Here is a 9,373-nt window from a genome sequence, read left to right as displayed (position 1 = left end):
CCTAAATGAAGAGAGCCAATTCTAGTCTTTCTCTATCCTCCCTCTCTCTCCCTTAAGGGGCTGTTCTTGTGTGGAAGAAGACAATGAAGAATGGTGGAGGAAAGGTTGTCCGGATGAGACCAGATTGCTTTCGGATGGATGAAGACATAAAGAGTGCTGTTCTTGAAGATGCTGAGCATTAAATGCATGCTGGAAATTAGTCCTGTAATCAAGACCAAGAAACCGAGACCTGAAAATAAGCGGTAATGCTATGTTTATGAAGAAAAATGATATTTTTATGATATTTGCTTTATGAAACTTTGTTCATATGGGATGAAAGTTCTTTAAGACACTGTTTGCCATGAGTTTCAACTGCTTGCAACCTGAAAATCAGAAAACATAAGGCTACATGGCCGGAATTAGTGTTAAAATACATGAAAAACACGCATTTTAAGGGTAAATTTGGGTTTTTTGCTATATAAATGAGAAATATGATATGTCACACCAATTAAATTTGAGTTTTTGCTGTCAATGAGCCTAAGGGCCACATCCCACAATCAACTCTCATTTTCAGTCATTATTTATTTAAAAAAATGGGAAAAAATGACCAATAATGGGAAAAAATGGGTTTAAAATTAGGGAAAAATAGAAAATGGACTGAGGAAAATTAGGGAGAATTATATCTATGTTTGTGCAATGTATAACGATGGCAAAGCAAGAGGTTAGCCTCGGTTTGTCCCCGTTTCTATGTTTTGTGCGTATTTATCGTTCTTTTAAAAGGGAAAAATGCATAGAAACCCTATCTAACTGATCAATGATGCAAAATGCTAAGAGTTGGATGAAGAGAGGTTGAAACACTGAAAGATAAAGAAAATATTTGATTTATGCATTGCACTGGGCATATAGGAAATGGTTTGAATAAAGAGGATGGTAGCATGAGCATATGGCTCGGTGCCTCCTTTCAACGCAGTACATGTTAGTGAAATTCATGGAAAGAATATTTTATGCACTATGCACGATGCTGACCTTTCTTTCGTTTGAGCACATAGCCATACATGATTTGCATTAAGCATAACAATTAAAAGGTATCAGAAAAACCTCATGGATGCATGGCGCCTGTCTTCCTTAGGTTGTGACCAACGATGAGCGTGAGAGGATGTCCTAAGCTGTAGGTTAGGCGTTGGGTCCTAAGGGGAAAGTGTAGTGAGGAATGGTACATCCTGGAACGTAAAATATTGGTACCTTGAGAGGAGGTTGTGCTCGTTTGTGTTATATGTTTAGTAGCGCATCAAAGGGCCAATCCCTGCGATGTAGGAGAGCTGCAGTAGGGCTCCGATTATTAGTCGGTGGAGTGCGTCCATATGTGTGTGATCGTGGCATTGCCAATGTATAAGGGTTCTCCCTTTGAGGAGTTTAAGGGAAACATTGGACTATGAACTATAAACGCATGAATTAAGCTTTAGGGCAAGTTTGTCCTTTAGCATTAGATTGACGCTCCTGGTCCGCAAGGCCGTGAGGGTGTTTGTGTGTCATGAGCATGAGGTCCGGCTAGTGCCATAGCCAGTGCCGGCCCATTTTAGGTCCCATCAGCTTGTGCTACGCTAGCTAGAGAGATATAGTGTGAAAGGGGGTACTTAGGAAGGGTTGATTTTTTAAATCTTAATGTTAAGGTTTAAACTGAATAGACCAAACCATTATTGTTTTTATTCATGCTTTCTTTTGTGATTGAGACGCAACCCGTTGTCTCATCTTCCAAGATTGATCTCGTCAGACTGCATCACTTTCTTTGTCTTCTAGGAATGAACGGAGAGTTCTCCGAGAACATGAAGACCAGTCGTCGCTGATGAGAACAAAGTTGCGTGTGCTTGTGCCTCGCTTTTGACTGCTCCTCCCCCGTTTTCAATCAACTGTTCAAGCACAAAGATGCTGTCAGCGCAATCTCCTTAAGGTACAATAGCCTTATCAGCAGCACCCGATGTCCTATTACTTGATCAGTACCAGGCCGTGAAGATGTCCATAGCCTTCAACAGATCTGATGACCATGAAGATGTCCAGAGCCTTTACTTATCTCCTTCGTGTGTCTGTGTGTGTGTGTTTTTGAGAAGAAGGAAGAAGAACTATAGTCTTTTCTACACCTTGTATATGTTGGCCTGTGGAAGTGACCTGTAGTAGCAGAGATGGATCAGACGGGAGAGAAAAAACTAATGTGCCTTTTCTTCCTTTGTCTTTGTGTTCTCCCGCTTTCCTCTTCTTCTATCAATGATGGATGATGTTGAAGACCTATGTGGTCCCCAACGTCTGGGCATGTTGGGAGATCCTATTCTAGATAAAGGATTGAGTTTATGATGCCATGTGGAAGTTAGCCAGATTTGAGCTCTGCACTCCAGAAACTGCCTCCTTAATTCATCACTAAGGTGCTCAGCAAAAAATGAGACATCATTTGTATGGTAGGTAGCAACTACTTGGTACTAAGGAACCTACTCGCAATAATAGAACTCTCTCTCTCTCCTACACTATCAAACTGATTTTACTCCTCCTAAACTAAACTGCCATCATTACCATGAGAACTAGAACAAGAGGTAGTAGAAGTAGAAGAGGGAGAATGGGTGTGGCTAGACATAGCTCACCACAGCTCTGATACCATGTTGAGAAACACGGATCTAGAGCTATGCTAGCTATGGAGGACACAGATTATAGATTGTGTTTATGCTAGTGCTTGCCAAGCTCCCACTTTGCTACCAAAACATAGGCTCGAGATAATATTACCTCATAGGTACTTGATTATACAGTTTAAAGTCTTTTTCTTACATTCAAATAAGACATCTTTATGTTGTAGCTCACCTTATAACACTAATATAAAACCCTAGAGACTCACTTGGCAGCACTATTGAGTTATGAATCTCAACCATGGCGATCATTCCCTTTACCATCTACCTCTAACTATAAGTGCATGAGAAGTATAGGCTGCATCAATGTTCTTCGTATTCACTTCTTCTATATGCAAAGCACTCTCTACATCTGAGCATCAGAAGTGCAGGCTACATCAATGTTCTTCCTATTTATTTCTTTTTTAAGCAAATAACTCTCTTCATCCAACTATTTAAAGCCATCTTAAGGAGGATTAGCACTCATAGTAGTACAAAATGATTCAAGACTCGGGTAGTGTGACAAGGAAGAATAAAGAATTTATGTTATCCTCAAACTAAATGCCTTATGAGATAAGCTTGTTGAAAATGGAGTGGAACTCATTTAAATTAATGCGCATAGGAGTGCACTCCTTCATGCAAAGGTTGACAAACTTCTTAACCAACACAACTATGAAGCAAGAGTCTACTTTTTACAAATATCATACATCTTTTTCCATAAATCATAAGGACTACCTTAAGTCACAATACCTCCCTATTTCCTAGAATTATTCCATCCATTATTACCTTCATCCCTTGTCATATCTCCTACTCTCCATCCCAAATAATCCACCCAAGAGTATATAAAAAACCTGCAATCCAACATCTAAAAACAATATATTTCCTCCTTTATCTTACTATTAAGCTCACTCTTCACAAGTTGAGAATTTCTTCTTACTCAACCAAACTCTATACTTTCCTTAAAGATTATCATTTTTCCTTGACAAGTCTTCACTTAAGGACCCATGAGCCCTAGAAGGACCAACAAAGAATGAAATGATAAGTGAGATGAGTAATGTCCTAAGGGAATTAGGCTATGCAAAATGGCTTGAAAATGAAGGAACATCAGAGCAGAAGAAGAAGTAGCACGTGCAAATGATGTTCCCATCATACCAACTCAAGTCCAAGTGTCGTCCTTATGATTTGAAGAGTATTTTTAATATACTAATTTTCTATTATTGAATGATGATAACAAATTAAGTAAAAAATATTTGAGCTCTAGGATCCTTGTAGATACTTTGGGAGTTAAGTAGATTGACAAAAATATAGGTGCCTAGGAGGGAAAATACTATAGAAGTAAGCCCTTTGGTGATGTTACCTAATCCATGCTTAGAACTCTCTAAACATTTGGATGTTTATATTGCAATGATGAAATGATTTATTCAAAATTTAGAGTTGACTCCCATCTTTTGAAAGGATATATTTATGTGATAAAAACTCAAAGAGAGTTAATTATCTCATAAAATTGACTAGTAGAGAGAGATTTATCTCTCAAGCTAGCAAGGATAAGAAAATATCAACTCTTTTCTAGAAATAGCTTGATGAGAAATTCATTCCTAAATAGAAAATAAACCTTGATTAAAGACCATGAAATTGAAATAAAATATGACTTAGTTATACTTAAATCTTTCGAAGAAGGAAGTCCTTGAATGCTTGAAATAGAAGCATTATCTCATTCTACTTAGATTGAAAACAAATTAGACCAACAAAAGATGCTTCATTGGCAAAGCCTAGGACCCAAGGTCAAAACCATAACTTAAGTCAAGAGGAACATATTCAAATATTTAAAAAACACTTATGCATGCGTATACGTATCATACTAGTCATATTGAAAGGAATGTTTGAAGTGTTTGTGGATTTTAAGAAACTGTTGAGATTTTTGCAATCACACCCACTTAGCCTCTTTGTATGGAGTAGTGTGGGCTCAAGACTAGAATCCCATAAGCACAGTAGGAGAAGTGCTACCATCCAGTTTCCTATAAAGCATTGTACTTGCTCTCTTTTCTAATGCAATGTCATAGTACTTTTGTCCTTCAGTAAAGTCTCTGTGTCATTGTCAGTCTATACACAAGATTGTGTTTATGAGTCCAAGCTTCCATCTTGCAACCTAATTCACTTGTGTAACAGTCAGTCATGTCAGTGTCTTCATGAACTCACTCTTTCTCTTCCAACCTCCATAGCTTCTGCCTCAAACCATGTTCTAGATCTTGATGCGAGTCTACCAGGTATGAAAACTGACATGTGGATAACTATGATACTTCACAGGATACATGGAAGAAACTTGACACTTTGTTTGGTGCACAGTCTAAGTAATCAAAGTATGGTCTCTTGATTGAATTTTTCATGCTTGAAATGAAGTCCAGCACATCACTTGCCACACATCTAAATCACATGGAAGGACTTCTAACCCAGCTTGCAGGAATCAACATCAAAATGGAAGAAGATGTTTGCATTGGTGTTTTGCTCAAAAGTTTGCCTCTCCTGAATATAATAATGTGTCAACAATTCTAATCAATATGCCAAACCCTGAGCTTGTTGATATCTAGGTGTCACTGTTAGAGGAGGAAAAGAAGATAAAAATTAAGGAAGAACTAAGCACCTCTAGAGATGAACAAGCATTATACGTTGGTAACAGGTACAAAGACAAGAAGGATCAACTTTTCTGTGATTATTGCAAAAGGACGGGACACACTGAGAAGTTGTGCCACGCCAGAAAGAGGTCCCAAAAGGCCTATCTGGTTGCTATTAAAGAAGAATAAGAACATGGAGTAAAAGAAGAAGAAGAAGAAGAAGAAGAAGAAGAAGAAGAAGAAGACCACCAAGAGAAGGACAAACCTCATCAGTCCTTCTATTCGGATAGACATTTTTAGCCTTGTATTGCCTAGCCCTAATGCTTCACACATAAACTTGTAAACTCCTCATGTAGCCTTGTACTATAGCCTCTGTACACTTTGTGAGGTCCCTATTACAGCCTTTGGATGTCCACCATGTTTGTGGTACCCACACTTAGCCTTTTCTGCGAGACAGCCTCTAGTGTTGGTGTGCCCACACTTTGCAGGAGTTGCTCTCACTAAAGCCTCTACACACTTTGTACTTTTGGTTGTGATTGAGGAGGGGTGTTGAGATTTTTGCAATCACATCTACTTAGCCTCTTTGTATGGAGCAGCGTGGGGTCAAGATTAGAATCCCATACGCATAATAGGAGAAGTGCTACCCTCCAGATTCCTATAAAGCATTGTACTTGCTCTCTTTTCTAATGCAATGTCATAGTACTTTTCTCCTTTAGTAAAGTCTCTGTGTCATTGTCAGTCTATACACAAGATTGTGTTTATGAGTCCAACCTTCCATCTTGGTGTTGGGATATCGAGCTCCACTTGTGATATGCCAGGGTGACCGTTGTGCATTTATGTCACCGACTTGTCAGTTGCAGATGCGGTTGGTACACCGCCCATGAATAATAGCTAGATGACAGCTATCCTTATCTACTCTAGTTCGTGGCTCAGTTAGTATGCCACCTTAGTTAGTTGAGTTTGGTTTGAGACCCATATATAGGGTTCTTCTATTTCTATGTACTAGAGTTCTTTTGGCTTACACAACTAAGAAGAGGAAAACTGTTTTTCAGCCTCCACCTTTGTGTGTATTCCCCCATTGTGCAAGCAAGAAAGCTACAAGTGAGACTCCTTCCTTCTCTCCCACAATCTTGACATGGTATCAGAGCCTTGTTCGTGGTAAGGAGCTCAAGAAAGCAAACCAAGTTCGCGGTGTTCTGGTAAGAGGACCAGTGTTGCTTTCATTTTTCTGTTTTGGGAGCAAGTCTCTGCAGGTAGCACAGCTGGAAAGTGCAAGAGTTCATTGTCTCAGATTGAGATGCCCTTCGCGGTGTAGCAAGAGGGCAGGATATGTTGTGGGCGAGGGCTTTAGCCCTCGGTTGATCTGTTTTTTTATTTGAGGCCATTTCGGGGCCTGTTTTGGAGGCGGAAGTTTTCTGCACACACTCAGGAAAAGGCCCTGTTTTATGCTGTGCGATCACTGTTCTACAGGTCGGTGAAAAGTTACCACAGAAATTGAATTGGGAGTTACAGAATCATCCTTGGTTCTGTTTATGCAAATCGTCACTAGGAAGTGACTGTGTGGTCAAATACCACTTTCGCCAGTCTTGCAGATTTGCCCTTGTGAGGGTGAAGTTGTGTTTTTTGCAATGAGAGAATTTTTTGCAGTGTTCTGTAATGGCGTCTGATTCTCTTTCACAGATTGTATCTGAAAAGCTTGACAAGAACAACTTCCAAGCATGGAAGTTTAGAATGACAAATTTCCTTATGGGAAAAGGATATTGGGAATTTGTTACAGGAAATGAAGAAGAACCAGTTCTTCCTGATGTTCCCAATCAACAGCAAATGCAGGCATTTAAAGCATGGCATGAGAGAGCCAGGAAAGTTATGTACTGGCTGTCTATCAGCATTTCAGAATTTATGATTGTGCATATTCAAGATGCAAGTACACCAAAGGAGGCATGGGATACTTTGTCAAAAATATATAGCACAAATACGCAAGCCAGAAAAATGCAGCTCAAGCAAGAGTTGCACAATGTGCAAAGAGAAAATATGAGCATCAATGACTACCACATGAAGGTGAAGAAGATTGCAGATGCACTTGCTTCCATTGGGTCGCCAGTGGAAGATGATGATTTAGTTTCTGTGACCTTGAATGGTCTAGGAAAGGATTATGCACAGTTTCAAACATCAATTTCTGTTTGTGAAAGATTTCCTGATTTTGAGGAGTTGATTGCTCTTCTAAATTTTGAGGAGCAGAGAAATGGTGGTGCATCTTCTTCAGGAGGAACTTTAAAAGAAGCTATCTTCTACTCAAATGCTGGAAGAGGTAGAGGCAGAGGTAGAGGAGGCCGATCTGGAGGCCGTGGTAGAAATCAGAATATGCAGCAAACTCAAGAAAACCAGTCCTATGGAGGAGGACGTGGTAACTCTAGAGGCAGGGGGAGCACAAGAGGTCGTGGTGGATGGCAAAGAGGCCAAAATGCAAACAGCAATGTTGAATGCTACTACTGTGGTAAAATGGGTCATATGGCTAAAGACTGCTATAAAAAGCAGAATGACATCATGAATGGGAAATTGCAACAGGGGAATTATGCATCTTCTAGTAGACAGGGTGATGACAGAAATGAGCATTTGTTTATGGTGCAGCATATGATCAATTCTGTAACAAGTGCAGAAGAAAGCAACGATGTGTGGTATGTTGAATCAGGTGTATCAAACCACATGACAGGTCATGCAGAATGGATGCAGGATGCAAGAATGGAAAAACCAGGATTTGTGGAGACTGGTGATGATACTGCACATCCTATTGTGCAGATTGGAAAAATTCATTTGTCTATGCAGGATGGGAAAAAGAAATACCTGTCCGATGTATTTCATGTCCCGAATATCACCAAGAACTTGGTTTCTGTTGGTCAAATGGTTGAGCAGGGCTTGCAGGTCAGATTTAATTCTCATGGATGCTTTGTTGAGGATATGAAAAATAAAGGTCGCTTGATAGCAAAAGGAAAGAAGAAGGGTAGAATGTTTACGTTGGATGCAGACATGCCTGAATTGAGTGCAGCAATGTTTGCACATGGGACCGGTGTAGTTGCAGATATTGATATCTGGCATAAACACATTGGTCATGTTAATGTACAGCGACTTAAATCAATGCAAGCCCAAAACATTGTTGCAGGATTGCCTAAATTCAAGGTTGCAGAAATGCATAAGGTATGTGAAGCCTGTCAGTTTGGAAAACATGCAAGGAAACCATTTCCTAGACATGTTCAAGAGAGTAAGAAGCCATTGGAATTAATCAACTCTGATGTGTGGACTACTAAAGCTGCATCTCTCGGAGGCTATCATTATTTTGTCACTTTTATTGATGACTATAGCAGAAAAGTTTGGGTGTATTTTATGAAAAAGAAAAGTGAAGTTTTTGGGCATTTCAAAACTCTTAAATCTATGGTTGAAAAAGAAATAGGCCTGCAAATAAAATGCCTAAGGTCAGATGGAGGGGGAGAGTACCTCTCAAATGAGTTTGCAAGGTTCTTGCAGGAGCATGGCATAAAGCAGCAATATTCATGTAGTCATACCCCACAACAAAATGGAATTGCAAAAAGGAAAAACATGCATATTAGAGAGGTATCTCGTGCCATGCTCAATGAGAAAGACTTGTCAGATTTTTATTGGGCTGAGGCAGTTGCTACAATAGTCTACATAATGAACAGGACTCCCACTGTAGCAATACATGGCATGACTCCAGAGGAGAGGTATACTGGTAGGAAACCAGATATTTCTCATTTCAAAATTTTTGGTTGCATTGCCTATGTTCATGTGCCAGATGAGTTGAGATCCAAGTTGGATCCAAAAGCTGAGAAGTGCATCTTTATTGGTTACTCTCTGCAGCAAAAAGGGTATAGATGCTATAACCCTTCTACTCGTAAGTTTACAGTGAGCAAAGATGTTTTTGATGAGATGAGTAGCTGGTATAAACTAGTAAATGTGATTGATAATGTAGATGTAAAAAATGGTAATGCTGCAGAGAATTCACAGCAGCAGTCACAAGATATTAGTGGACCTGGAGCATCCTCTAGCAGTGGTTCACATTCTTCGCCATGGACAGGCAGATGGAGATCAAGAGAATCATCTCAAAGCAATGCAGATAGTGGTTTGCAG

This window comes from Lygodium microphyllum, chromosome 2 (assembly GCF_053477565.2).
Source record: "Lygodium microphyllum isolate KBCC chromosome 2, Lygodium_microphyllum_v1.1.10, whole genome shotgun sequence".
Lineage (NCBI taxonomy): Eukaryota > Viridiplantae > Streptophyta > Polypodiopsida > Schizaeales > Lygodiaceae > Lygodium > Lygodium microphyllum.
This window is presented reverse-complemented; position numbering follows the sequence as displayed.